Source organism: Aedes albopictus, chromosome 2 (assembly GCF_035046485.1).
Source record: "Aedes albopictus strain Foshan chromosome 2, AalbF5, whole genome shotgun sequence".
NCBI classification, from domain to species: domain Eukaryota; kingdom Metazoa; phylum Arthropoda; class Insecta; order Diptera; family Culicidae; genus Aedes; species Aedes albopictus.
The window spans coordinates 254295172-254310536 of NC_085137.1; the positions used below are offsets into that span (position 1 = coordinate 254295172).

At 38.2% G+C, this 15365-nt stretch overlaps 1 protein-coding gene across 1 annotated transcript in view; it reads right to left on the minus strand.

Annotated features, from left to right (window-relative positions):
* LOC109428219 (sarcoplasmic calcium-binding protein 1) overlaps positions 1 to 15365 on the minus strand; it is a 59076-nt gene that overhangs the window by 42869 nt on the left and 842 nt on the right. The gene's annotated exons all lie outside the window — the stretch shown is intronic.

The window sequence follows — 15365 nt, forward strand, 5'->3', positions numbered from 1 at the left end:
CCTTCCGAAGGAAGAACTCACATTTTGCGAGTTTGTCGGGAGTGGGATTCGATCCCAGGTCCTCGGCGTGATAGTCAAGTGTTCTAACCATCACACCAGGTCCGCTCCATATTAACGTTTATTGCTACTGGTTTTGTTGAGAAATTTGAAACAAAAATTTTTGTATTGGAAAGACCCGTAATGGTGGTTCTTGATCAAATATTTCAGTAAAAGTTACTCTTACCAATCGAGAAAGATCTTTTATTATCGATACAGCAATTTTTATTGCGTTTGGAAATTAAATATTTTATCTGTGAGATTTTTTTCTTTTCTACTATGCTACATTTTTTGACCACTTTGTGCAACTTCAAATTTCAATCATCTAGTTTACATAGCCCTATTTTTTAACTTTTACCAGAAACATCAACAAAATTGGTATTATTTGCTTTGTTAGTATGTTTACTATAAGAGCTAGAAGAAACTTTTTTGGATATTGTGCTCAAATTGAAATGTCAGTTAATCGTTAGTGTATTTATAATTTCTAAATATTAGCAATATATCATCCATTCAGCAATATTAGCAATTTTTATCATCCATTCATCTATCGGAAGCTGTCTCAGGTCTCCATTTAAACTTATGAACTGAAAATGGCTACAACGACTTCACCAATGACGATGGATATGCAGTGTGGACCCGATTTAGTCAGCCCTATTTTGCGACGAACTTTTTGCGAGTGCCATTAACAACTTGTTACGGTACTTCTACGTGCGTCCACCCCGGCAACACCAACCCGTGTGAAAACGAGTGCAGAGATATCAGTTTAAGTGGGTGCTTACCGCTACCACTCTACAGTTTCTATGTTTCTCGAAGAAGTGTAAATTAAATTGTTTTAATTCCTCTGATTGAATACGTGAGTGGCATCTGCTGTTTCCCCTTCGGCAGATGCATGGACGAAAACCGCGAGAAAATGTGGAATTGGAATAATTTTCATTTCGAGTCAGTAAGTCTCCTAGTAGTATATGAACCAGAGGAGGAGAACTTGGAAATAGTTTTTGGGACTGATAGGCAAATATCTTATCCTTCTTGTTCAAGTGATTCACCTTAAGTGATCTCTTGTGCCCACATTTACAGAAGGAACGACCTATTTAAATCAAAACCCCGAAATTATTGAGCCTTTGGTTGGTGAGGGGGCTGATTAAAATTAACTATTTCTATTGTATTCCAATTGACATAACTTTGTACATGTATACACAGCTAATCGCGTTCGGTAACTTTTACCGAAATCTCAACCGCTGAGCGTTCGGTAATGGATTTTTACCGAAATTCTGTATAAAAATAACAAATTTCGGTAAAATGTTATCGTTTATCTGTCAAACTCTAACGAACTTCGGTAATAGTTACTACCTTCACCGATTTTTTCCTGTAAAACAAACTTAACGGTTGAGATTTCGGTAAAACATTACCGAAGTCGGTGATATTTTCTAACTGTGTACGTATAGTATCTAGTTATGTTTAAAAATTCAAGTCATTTGATTTAAATTTAACTGAGTTGTACGAAAAATGTCCTGAATCTTTTCGTAATATTTCCAATATTTTATTATGTTTATTTGAACTTACAAAAAAAACGTTGTGGAGCGGACCTGGTGTGATGGTTAGAACACTTGACTATCACGCCGAGGACCTGGGATCGAATCCCACTCCCGACAAACTCGCAAAATGTGAGTTCTTCCTTCGGAAGGGAAGTAAAGCGTGGGTCCCGAGATGAACTAGCCTAGGGCTAAAAATCTCGTTAATACAGATAAAAAAAAAAAAAACGTAAAACATGTGAAATTAAGGCAGAATGCTCTAAATATACAAAAAATAAATAAAATAAAAGAAAAAAAAAAGAAAATAAAAAATAGAAAAGCATTGATCGATGGTTAAAGCAGGTTAAACCTATCGATACAAAATCTAAAGTTTCAGAATAACGAAATACTGAGACATTTACTTGAACATCGTATTATAAAGAAATCATTGAAAACATGAATCAACTTCGAATTTCCGATGAAACAAAGGGAGAAAATGGTTGATTGAAATCCGTTTGTTTCCATGTAACTTTATGTTTATATGCAGCAAGATCGTAACACACGCTTGAAATGTGAGACCCCTAGACACGATTCGCGCCGCGTACCCTTCAACGGAACGTGAAAATTCTGACGAAACCCGTTCAGTCCTCTCTGATCGATGTCCCGGATACATTTCACACGCTTTTATCTTTTCTCGGCTTTTTTTGTCCTACTATGTAAACTGATGGTGGGTATATGTGGGGTGTGCACATTGTAAATTTTGGCCAATTTCGAGAGCTGTATTATTGTCAAAATAAGTCCTATTAACAATCTGATGTTTATGTTCTTGTTTCATTTTCGTATGTAATGAAAGCGATAACACTTTGCCATTTCAATGAGTGTTTTGCGTAAAGTGTTCTCCGAATCATCCATTAGACAACGAGTTAAGTTCATAGGCGAATGCGTTCCACGAATTTCGTGGTTTGACATTTGAACTTGTAAATTTATGATAAATCACCTTCAACCAAGGAATTGGCATCCCTATCCCACCAATGCAATGTTTTCGTAGCCAGCATAACAGCGGCTCAAGCGTAGGGCTCAAGCTGACAACCTATCTTTCAACACAGCAGCATAATTTTAATGCGGGGTAAGAAAACAAGAAGACCATAACAGTCCCCTGCCTTCAACGTGCTTCGCTTCATCCGATTTGAGGCAAGTAGGTAGCTCGAGGCGGCACAGAAAATTGTCACCATCAGATTACAAATTGAGAACCCGGCGAACAACAGCAATCAATCTGATACCTATCACTGTGGTCTAGGTACTTGGAATTCACCAATAATGCCTTTTTCACGTTCATGCCCTTTCCCTTGGTCTAGTAGGCGCATGTTTTATCGTTCCCAAGGAATTTAGGATTCATTTGAAGAGGTATATCTATGCTAATAGACAGACTCAGCTTGCTAAATCAATGGTTTGCCGAAGAAGGGAGGGAGAGTGTTGCCTAGTAAGTTAGTTGCCAGGGGGGCTCCCTAGTAGGATTTAGCACACTGTAAAATGGTAAAGTTTGTTGAAGCCAATAATGAAGTTTTATATTTTCAAGGGCTGTTTGCAGATCAGAAGGAATTTTTCGGCCTATCTTGATGCATGGGAAATTCCTCGCCAGAATCGCTCAAGAAACCGTTTTTCTTCGATCACAGTACGCAGTTGCAAAGTGACGGGCTTGGTGGTCTAGTGGCTACCGCTTCTGATTCGTATGCAGAAGGTCATGGGTCAATCCCTGGCCCGTCCCTTTCATCCTACTTTGTATCTTTCTATCCACTTTCTCTCTCTCTCTTTCTATCTTCTCTACATATACAACTCATGTATATTCATATATTCATAGCCATCGCTAGAACCAGAAACAAATTGGAAAACAAAGTCGTTTCCCTCCCTTCCGAGTTCCACTCACAGCACAGTGTATATAACGCCTACAAGTTATGCAATCGAAGCGTGCTGTGCTGCTTGACCTTATTCACCTTATTCACCACACAATCTATCACCTTACGAACACTATAAAAAAAATCCTTTCCATGGATCGCATCACCGACCCAACGGTGACTCCCAGATCTCCCATCCTTTCCGTCTAACAAATACTCCAGGCCGTGCTGGTTGTGGGGACGCAGAGTGCTCTCGGTCTCTAGTAACAACAACCAATACACTCTAACATTCCTTTCCCTTCCCAACTGACTATAAGGACGTGGCCGGTGCCGTTATTGACCCAAAAAATGTATGAGCTGCTTAAATTGCACTTTGAGAATAAGTGGAGTGTCCCAGCCCTTATTCATTTGAATCTCAGTGCAATTGGTACCAGCTCAGATCAATCACGGAGGAGCAACCATTGATATGTATAGTCAGATTTGATCGTTGATCGTTGATCGTTGATCGATCACAGTACGCAGTTGCAAAGAAATGACAATTCAAAAGGCAGTCACTGTAGAAAGTTTCTGCCAGGAATCGGTCAAGAAATTTCTTGAGCGATTCCTTTCAAACACAAAACTGGGCTTCAGCCAGTGTAGATTTTTCTAGCAGTAATTTCCCAGAATTTCGCAGAACACTTTTAATAAACTACTACTTAAAAGTACTTAAAAAAACTCATCAGCTCCAGTGGGTGGTAGACCGAAAATGATTGAGAAACACTGATATTGTTTGTATCAGCTCAGTTCCGAGTGGCTTGTGAATGAATCGTGGAACAGCTGTAGCGCTAAACCACTGCACACATGAGCGGTTGTAGTGTCTTGTTTGTTTGGGTGCCGCTACTAGCAGTTCCTCTCAAAAAGAGCAAAAGCGTGAAAATAACTTGTGTTAAATTTAGTATTCTGGAATGAAAATGTTTAGCAGAACAAATCCCAATAATAATATACCAGTCGCATTACTTAATTAAACTGACTCCCAGACCATTCTCTTACAAAAACCCCAACTCCATTGTATTTACGAGGGCACCGGTAAGTCGCTCGTCTCTCAATAAATAGATATCATATCCTTTCCCTAATATTCCTTCCACCGTATTCCACCGGCGCCTTAAGTAGCCGTTCCAAAGTAGCCGTTTTCATATCAAAATCAACTTAATTGTCAAAAAAATGAATGTCATTGAGTGGCTAGTGGCAACGATGAATAGCGCATTTAATAAAAATGTTTAAGCTCATATTTATAAAACTCTTTTATAAAACTGCTCTAGGCAGGATATGTTTCAATTCACCACTGACTGTGGCAATATGGTGCTTGGTGGCGTAAGTGTTGTCATCGTGTATTGGTTTGCAACCTTACTCAAGTCAAGATTCAAATCCTTACACAACTTTCCGAATGATATTTGTTCTAGCCTGGATGTCTGTTCTCTGTGGCTAAGCTGTGTTTCTTATTGTTTCCAAGGGTGTAAAGCCTGGAGCACATAGCGTCCGTTCCGTCGAGGTTTGCGTTTTTTGCCAGTTGTGGAACTCCATGGTCAGAGCGAAGGAAAAAGTTGTATCATTTTCCAGCACGCGAAACTGTTATATCTTTCATAAAAGGCGCCGAAATGTCACTTATTTTGGTAAACAAAAAACATATGATCCAACCAGTATTCCAGTTTTGGCAAAGAATACAGGAACGAAGATTGGCATCTGAGATATGCGCAAAAATAGCTGCTGGAAATCCACTTATTCATGTTGTCATAAATTCATTTGGAACCTTCGAAATAACACATCCACGTTCCATATATCGATCTCCCTTTATATTTAAAGCCATAAAACGTACTTTCGACTTAAGTTTATAATGTTTTATTACAATGAATTAACTACATCGGCTGTTTTCCTACTCTCCGCATCGACCAATGTGGCGCTAGCTTCTATGCGCGAAAAATCGCTAAAAGTAAATCGCAAAAATATTGTATGGCGAATACCATCTAAAGGCAAATTCTTCAAAGTGGAACACATTATTCGGTAGTGGTTGTGTACAATGGTGACCACTATTAGGCCTACTAAATATGTTTTCGGGAAAAGCTTTGTATTTCAAGTAATTCAAGTTTAGATGCAATTCGCCATACAAAATTAAATTGATTTACTCCTGCTGATCAACTGTGGCTGCGCGCAAAGCGGGTAGTCCATTTATGTCCTATTTTAGATCTCCACGTGCTGCCAGTCTAGATCTATGAGGTCTTTGTTTTACTTCACAGCAATGAAAAATGGTATACATGCTGAAAAATAGTATGGCAATAATGTTATAATGCATTTGACATTTCGAAATCCTGTATACCAGCGTACGAACTCGGAAAGGCATCAACTTTTTGAGTCAGAGTTCCACTTATGTTATGTGCATACAGGCTAGAAGAAATTTCATTCAGAAATTTGTGTAAGGATTTGAATCCTTACTTGAGTAAGGATGCAAACCAACAAACGATGAAAACAATAGCGCCGCCAAATACCATATTGCCTCAGTCAGTGGTGAATTGAAACATTTCAAGTGGTGAATTACATTGGTATGAGAAACTAACCGATTGCAGCGCCACGATGTTGCTACTCGTGTTGCCGATGAAATATTGCTTTTTTCACTGAACATTTTCGTTGCTTCGCTGGGTTACACGACGTTTTGTTCCAGCGAAGGCTTACGGGATACAGAAAATCGCTAAATTGCACACACTAACACGACAAAAACTCTGTCAACAATAACTGTACTGTCAGCGAAATGCTCTATTCGCATGACAGCAATCGACTTACACAACCAACGAATGACTGCCGTTAAATATCAGGATTGCCAACTCTCCGATGACTGCTGACATATTTCTTTGTCGCCGAGTCTGGCGCTGGGTCTTCTGCGCGGAAACCCAAAGATAGGAATACAATCCTTACACAAAATTCAGACTGGACTTGGATGTCTGTTCTCTGTGGTAGTGGTACAAACATCAGTAGGGTTGCAAACCAATACACGATGAAAACACTAACGCCACCAAACACCATATTGCCACAGTAAGTGGTGAATTGAAACATTTCAAGTGGTAAATGAAATTAGTATGGGAAATTAACCGATTGCAGCGCCACGATGTTGCCACTTGTGTTGCCGATTTCAAAAGGCCGTTAAATTCCTTACACAGTTTCGGAACTGGACTTGGATGTCTGTTCTCTGTGCATCAGTATTTTTCGCTTCATTTTGCTACTTATGATCAGTGCTTTCGATATTTATCAACATTTCTTGAGTCATAGTGTTAATTTATGCACACATTTAAGCAACATAATCGCCCAGGGAGTTTTTAATTTTCAGCCAATATCCGCACTCCCAAACAAAACATCAACAAAAACAAATCTGATTAGAGGCTAATATTTATTTTTTTTTTTTTCAATCTAATATGTTAAATATAACATCCTTTATGTTTGAATCATGTACTGACTTGCTGTTAGCATAATAAAATGATATTAAACTCAATTTTGCAAATTTGTTCCCAGTTGACAGTCGACGTACTCCTCTGATCGTTTCAGAGAGTGATCAATTTCCGCTTTAACCTAGATTTATTCATCAGGACACATGCCTGTGCCTCATATCTGAAGCAAAAAGGTCCGCGGAGTGACATGTAATCTCTTATCTACGTCACTCCCAACGTTGGTGTTTAAATACAGGGGATGGCCAAAATGTTTAGGTAGGCAACTTTTTTTCCCCAACAAAAAAATCAACATGCTGTAACTTTTCATAGAGTGCATCAAAAAATCTCAAATTTTGTCTGTTTATCAACCTATTATATGTGCATCTTTGGTACAAATTTGAGCGCGATTGAATATTTTTTCGCGAAGTAAGAACCGTTCGGATAAAACACTGTTATTTAGACAACTAATTTTTGAACTGTCATATCGCGGAAACCAGTGAACCGAATTGAATGATTTTTTTAACGTTCATCAACAATATATTGATACGACGTTATAAAATGTAGTATTTTCTCACGGCGAATTAAGTTACACCGGGTTGAAATTTTTACCCATATAGAGGAAAGTAAATCAAATTTACAATACCACACAAAAATTACTAAATGTGTTCTTCCTTCAATCTAAATAGGCTCCAATATAAAAATCAGTTGTCTAAAAAATAGTGTTTTATCCGAACGGTTCTAACTTTGCGAAAAATTAATCATTCGAGCCCAAATTTGTACCAATGATGCACATATAATAGGTTGACAAACAGTCAAAATTTGAGTTTTTTTGATGCACCCTATGAAAAGTTATAGCTTGTTGAACTTTTTTGTGAGAGAAAAAAAGTTGCCTATCCCAAACATTTTGGCCACCCCCTGTATATTACAACACATCTACATGATCTACTCAATTACACTTACACAACCTGAATTTTCTTGTATGAGTCATGACTCGCTTATAGTGAATTCCAAATCATCACATTCTAAATAATCAAACTTCTTGACCCCTATAAGGTCATCGGTGAGTCGCTGGCAACTCGTACAGTAGATGTCATATTTATCATCACATCCTTTCCTATCCTCGTAACGGAGAAGAGGATAGGAAAGGGATGTGGCCGGCAATGGAAGTTTTCATGTCTTTTCTACTTCAACCTCCGATTGGAATAAGAGTATAAAAGTTTTTAACGTGACAATTTTCAGTATCTACGAATAACTCTGTTACTACGCAACGCAATTTGATGACTTCTGACAGATTTTACCCAGGGAATCGGTTATGAATATTTCCAGGAAGCACCTAGAAACTTTACCTGACAAAACATGAAGAAGTCTTCCAGAAATAGTTGAGATGATTTTAAAAGAAATTTGCCTAAAGAAATCCAGAGACTTCGTATTGAACCACTTTTTTCTGAAATTAGAACTTTCTCTACCCGTCTCTTTTCACCATGTGGAATACAGCAAATACATACAGCATTATAGCGAAGTTGCTGAGCCTTGACAACTATAACGAATTTAAGAAGACAAGCGATAAAAATCGCGAAAGAAGCATAACTGACCTTTACACCATAAACTCTACCTTCAAATTAAAGATAATCATCCCTGGAAGGCCTGAATAATCAGCTTTTTTTCATCTTAACCTCCAGCAAGGTTTGATATTTTCTATCGGACCTAATCGCCGCCGACTTCTTGAAACTCTCCTTCGGCTTCATTTTCTCTTGAATAAGATGAAAAAAAAGAAAATGTTGCCGCTCATTGTGATAATTTGATTCGCAATTTTCTTCTGCGAACGCCAATAAGAGACTTTCTCCTACCTTCTCCTCGTGAACAGCTTCCGCCATCACGTCACCAGCTAGAAAATCAACGCAACAACAACGTTTCGAATTGCAATTACCCATTCAGAGCTGCTTGCTGTCGCCACTTGAGAAGAAAATTGCCTCTTTTGGAACCGCTTTAGGTTGCGCTACTAGCTATAGGTAGAGGTAGGTGACTGGTGGAGTTGTTCTTCACCTGTGCAACGTCGCACCGCACCGTTGATGAGATACAATCAACATTGCTAATAGAGATCGGTGGTCCAGACATGCAAAGTAGCATAAAGCACTTCTAATGTTCGACCCAGCTCCGGGGAAAACCACTGGAAAGTGTAGAATTTTCTTGAGTGCAGCTGATGGACGTGTACAATCTGAACAGGTCAAAGTGGAAGGAGATATTATCAAAGTATAGTGGAACAATTTTGCTCTTCAGAGTGCCTAATTAGTTAATTACCCTCTGATACTTAATTTTCAAACATAAAGCTCAAATTTTGAGGTCTGAGAACTGTTTCGTGAGAAATGAGTAAGACTTTGAGAACAGAATAAACACAATCGGACTGGAAAAGGAACAACAGTTACACAACCAGGGATGGAATATGTCACGGAATTTCATGAAAAGAATGTCATGACATTTTTTGAATACCGTCATTTACGATGCGAATTTCTGTCCGTGAGCATAATTATTCCAAAATGACGATAAGTTATGGAACATTAACGATGTCGTCGATAAACATTTCTTACTAGGGACAGATAAACTAGCGAATGGCAAAATGACTTTTTCCCATCAACAAACAATTTGTTTCGCATGCCAATTGGTGCATTAATAAATCAACTTTTTTTTTGACCCAATCTAATTGTGTCGTGCCAAAGATCGAATTGCTATCCATACCAGTGTCAACATATTCAGATGCAATATGTGCCAACTTTAGTCACCAAACGAAACACATTTGCTCCCTTTGTTGTAAATAAAAAAAATCCCACGTCTTTGTACCACACACTAGAGCTGGCAACGAGCACGCGACAAAATCATTCATGTCAAGAGTTCATCGATTGATTTACGGGGCCTCCGGTCGTAACTTCTGAGGGCAATAATGGCATCAGAATAGCTCTGCAAATTCTTCGTCACCCACTGAAAAACTAAAACACGGAAGAAGGTCAGAACCGTAAACCTATAAATTGTTGTAGCCAGCATCAGCCAGCAGCAGGTACCTGGGTTCTGGGTACCTTCCCAGTTTATACAGTTGAAAATCCCCAGGCGGCATTCTTTTCGCGCGCGCTTTGAGTTTAATTACACACAACAACAATCCGCCGCGCCGCGCCAACCGACCGACGTGTTAACTGACCGGTCAGCCAGCAAGCAAGCAGCGGACGAGCTTCATGATTAAGAATTCTTCTGTAACGAATTATGAAGCTGCGGCAGTTGTGTCTTTCGCGCTACTTTTAAAAATAGTACTTCGGCCGAGACCTGGGATCCATATCCCTCTGCGAGGTACCTACTCTACCTAGTACACATAATGAAGAAGATGCACCAGGCTGAAAGTAATTGAACACGCACGTTGTGATAACAGTAGGCCATGCGTTCCCCCGGCAGCACGAGCCAGGGTTTGCGAAGTTACTCGTGTGGCATATTCAGGGCCGCATCTGAAGGGCCTGGGACCCATACATAATTCAGGGGTCCCCATATAATTTTACGTCACGAATAAAATTGTAAGAAAATAATAGTGCGAGAAAACTCTTTTGGAGTGATTGTGACGAATTTCACATTAATGACCTATGGTGAGCAAGGAGGCATCCATATACCATGTAAAGGGGATAGAAGTCCACCTATGACCACGGACAGGGAGTAAGAGTGTATAAAATATCCTCGTGGACATTAAAGTGAGTAATTAAAATAACAATTTTTAAAACATATTGAAGCAAGTACTTCTATCAATGATAAGCTTTTAGAAGTACTCGTTGGAAATATATTGTTCAATGAGGTCAAGCAGTACATTTCGCATGACCAGCACGGGTTTTATTCGGTAAGATCGACTTCAACCGCCTGACCGAATTCACATCCTTCTACCTCCGGAACAGACACCATATATATGGATCTGAAAGCTGGCTTTGACCGTGTAGTCTGTAGTCTACGTTTGCTTCTAGAGGAAATTCGACGTATGGGTGCCGTGAATATCCCAAGTAACAATTTTAATTTTATCAAAGTTTTTTAGCGATTCAAAAATCCTAAACATAAAACCATTGATGCCGACTTGAAAATGCTCTCGAGTTCTTGTATGCCTCAATAAGCCCACGTTCTGGCTAGTTGGCCCAGTCTTATTAGGGTCTACAGGACTTCGTATGCAAACCGGCTCAGGATTTCGGGTTGTATCATAGTTTAATCAATCTTCTAAATAAAACCATCTTCTGACTTGTCAAATAATTGTTTTGATTATTTTTCACTCTCAATGTTCGATCGTCAGAATAAATTATGCTTGGTTTCTTTATCCAGCCATCGATTGGAAAGATGCAGATATGGAATTCAGATTTGTTTTCCTATTTAATACGTGTCAGGAGACATACCGCGGAAAAATTGTGGTGAATGTGACTGTGATAATGACAAAAACTAAGTGCGCCACACAAACTATGCATAATTTGGAAGTTAAATGCATTCAATTTACTTGGTGGAATTGGGTGCAAAAAAGGTTTTTTCAACACAGCGGAGTTTAAAAGACATTATGTAGTTTTTCTGACATAATAAAATGACGGAAACGTGTGGTATGGTTTAATTTGATCTTAAACTGTACGTGAAATCATAAAATTGAGTAATAAATTTTCTGTATTTACATGAATTATCCCGGCTAGGCGACATATTTTTATGGTAAAACTCTGTGTCCCTGATGATTCCTCCAATAGGGCTAACCCTCCTGAGGTAGTCATAACTGAGCTCATGATAGAACTAGCGGTTTTATCACAGCATGTTTTTGGTTCATGTTACGGCCACGAAATCTTTTGTTGGTTTTATGCATTGCCTCACAGTTTTGTGTATTTGTTTACAAAAAAAATCTCTCCGACAACAACCGCAAATGCAAGTTTTATTGAAATGGTATATAATAAGTGATAAAACCAATTCATGTCTACTTGCAAGTCTTTAATTGAAGATGTTTATAGCAGAAGCTATATGATAGTTTTATGGAACGCCAAAGGTTCAAAGTAAAAAACTACCACATAAAACTTATTTAGAACAACTAGCTTTTTGACATGCTCGTATAAAACCAGGATAAAACATGAATAAACCTTCAAGGCATGCTGATTGTTACTTGGGTAGTTTTGTTCTTTGGCTGGAGTCATACTTGACCGATTGTCGGCTGTTCGCGAATCGTACAGGTTTTGCAGCCAATCTGGGGAGTTCCTCAAGGAAGCAATAGAGGGCGCCTCCATTTTTCGCTATTTTTTTAATGATGTACGCCTCGTGCTGCCTTCAGGTTGTAGGATTCTCTACGCTGAAGATTTAAAACTCCTTATGACAATCAAAACTCTAGAAGACTGTCTAGAACTCCAGAGAATGTGAGATATGTTTGCAAATTGGTGCAGTAGAAATCGAGTGTTAAAAAATGCGTGGTTATTTCCTTCCGCAAGAAAAGTACTTTAGAGAGAGTTCCTTCTGTAAAGGATCTCGGTGTATTGTTTTATTCAAGCTTAACATTCAGAGATCACTATTCAGCGATTATTGCTAAAGCATCCTGAAAACGGTGATTCTTGGTACCCGTAGTATGGTAAGGCGGTTCCTGAATCATCACAACTGTGAACTGACAGTACATCCGAAGCAGACTCATTAGGATATAAGCAAAGCGGCTAATGAGATCCACAGAGCCTAATTCCCTTTGGCATTTCGATTGCCCAGGGTAGGTGAAAGATTCCAGCAAAAGCTCTTTTATAATAATAATACGGAAACTACTGTCGAAGACATGTAGTTTTCCTTCATAAGTTCATGTTGGTATTTTGGGACTTAACAAAGTTAAATGGAACCTAACAAAGTCAATAGGTACCGTCGACTTTCCATGTCTCGATATTGAACGAGATGCACACTAGATTGAAAAAAGCCTCCGTATCTAAAAAAAACTGGCAACAAACATTGCACCTAGGAAATGAGGTCTAGTAACCCGTGGAATTGGACATATAGAGAAGAAATCTAGAGCAAAAACGAACGAGATCGCATCGAAGGAGGTATCGAGATAAGGAGGTATTGACAAGTACTGAGGAAAAATGTATGCAGATTGGAGGGACCGATCAAACCATCGACATAGGGCGAGATATCGAAATGTAGAACATCGAGACATATAGAGTCGACGGTAATTCTATTTACACATTTTATTCAGATGGCCACGACTTTTCCATACTTTTGCCGAGAAACGCACAGTCGAGTTATCAGAAAACTGCAATTTAGCCGAGGTTCAAGAAACTTTGATATTCCATTGCATTTTTATATTTTACTAAAAGTGGGCTGAGTGTGTCAGATCTGGAAGCGTTTACTGTTTTATCATTAAGAAACCTTGAACTCTATACTAAAATATCAGATTTTCATGCAACTTTCTAAATGCTGATTGAATTTTATAATACATGTATATAAATTTTCGAAGGGATCCAAATGGAATTATAGTAAATCCTGTGCTTGTCGCTCGGCTTTTGCAAAATGTCACACCTCTTGTTATCATATTATGTAAAAGTTGTTAGAATCTGCAATAATTTCACTTTTCTTCCATTTGTATAATTAACTAGCTGTGCCCGGTAAACTTTGTCTTGCCTACTGCGTTTTTTGACGTTTTGTGTTTCTAGCCAAGACCAAGTCCCCGGTCATAATGTATGGAAAATCGATTTTCAAAAACTCTCAATTTTTCCACGTTTTCTGCCTCATAAACCTTCCGTGGGTGAAATTAACGGAACAAAACTAAAATGACCCAAATCTGACCTTCCGTTCGCCGTTATGCGCGGTCCCACGTATGCCACTGCATTTTTATATATATATTCAGACTTCAAGAATTCTTCATGGGATTTCTTCGGAGATTACTGCTGTGATTGCTCAAAGAATCCCTCCAGAGTTCTATCAATAAATTTCTCTACGGATTGTTTTCAGGGAGCCCTCAATTAATTTCTCCAGAGATTCCCCAACGAATTTCTCCAGAGGTTGCTCAAATGTTTTCAGTCAAAGAATTCCTCCAGGGATTTTTCAACAAATATCTCTAGGAAATTCATCAGATTTCTCAGAGATTTGTCTACAGATACTTCCAGTTATTCTCTCATTTACATTTCGCTAAAATTTCAAACAGAGAGTAGTTTTTTTCTATAGTTTTCTTCGAGTATTTCTTTATGGATTCATCTAACAATTTCTGCAGAGATCGAAGAGTTCCTCTTCAGAGGTTTCTCCAGGTGTCATACTAGAGATTCCTCTAGATATAGTTCCTGAGGTTCCCCCTGATGCAGATACGGAACTATTTTGGACAAATTCGCAGTATTTTCCCATAGTTTTTATGAGGTGGCCCTAATAAAACAATCGTTTTATCTTTTTTTGCTTCAAATTTCTCATATCAAAGTCGTCAAAGTACTACTTTTAGAGCTTTCAAAAATGCACATTTTCGTGCGCGGAGTATATTGCTTCGTCATTCTGTTCAAAAGATATTGAAGATTTTCTGGAAAAAATAAGGCACCTGTCATTGATATTTTTATAACAGAACTAGAACTAAATTGGTTAGAAGACAGCCTGAAAAACGCTGAGACATGGCTGTACTTCTGCTTCTTGTCAGCATTCAAGGCAAAATATATTTTTTTATGTTTGCCTTAATCAGTAATATCGCCTTTGGAATAGAGAGAAAGCCAGAAATTCGTTTTTTCTAGAACCACCTTAAGCTAATTCAGAGAAATATCTGTAGATCGGTCAATTTTAAAGCTACATAAAAACTGTCATCAGCGAACTTCCAATTTCTTTGAAAATATGGACCACCCTAATTATTATATACATTGGAAAAGAGCCCTATTGTTATGAACAACTTTGTAGAAGACCACATTTGTCTCAAAAATCATGTGAATGCATGTTTCCTCGTATAAATCTGGGTTCTGGACCACTGTGCGTTGTTTTCATTAAACAATCGGGATTGAGGTTATTTTTGGAATCCTGATTATTGTAAAATCTGAATCTTCGCTATAAATGATCTATCCGAAATTTAGTTTTTGATGCCAAGGAGTAATGTTATGTTTGTAATTTATGTTTTCTATAGAATGCATTTGAAGTTTTTATGAGATTTTTTATTCTTTGGACAAGCTGTCATTTTATCAATTTATTCACTGAAATTTAAACTGTTTTGTTTATTTCACTTTATTTCACTGCAATAAAATAGTGTTACACTTGGAAAAATGCACTCCTTCGATTACGCTTTACAAAATGCAATACTCTGACTGCTAAAAACCTCGTTTTCGCTATAAATTTAAAAGGGAGTTCCAGAATTTTCTTCTAACTATGCTAATTGTTGTAGGCTCAAATTCCTTCACAACGACATCAATACTGTTTCGCAAACATGATTTTCATGATTTGTTACCAAAAATTAATCTTCTAGAAAGCCCCAGAACCCTGCATTTCTAAATCCGGCCCTGTGCTTATCTTGTTAC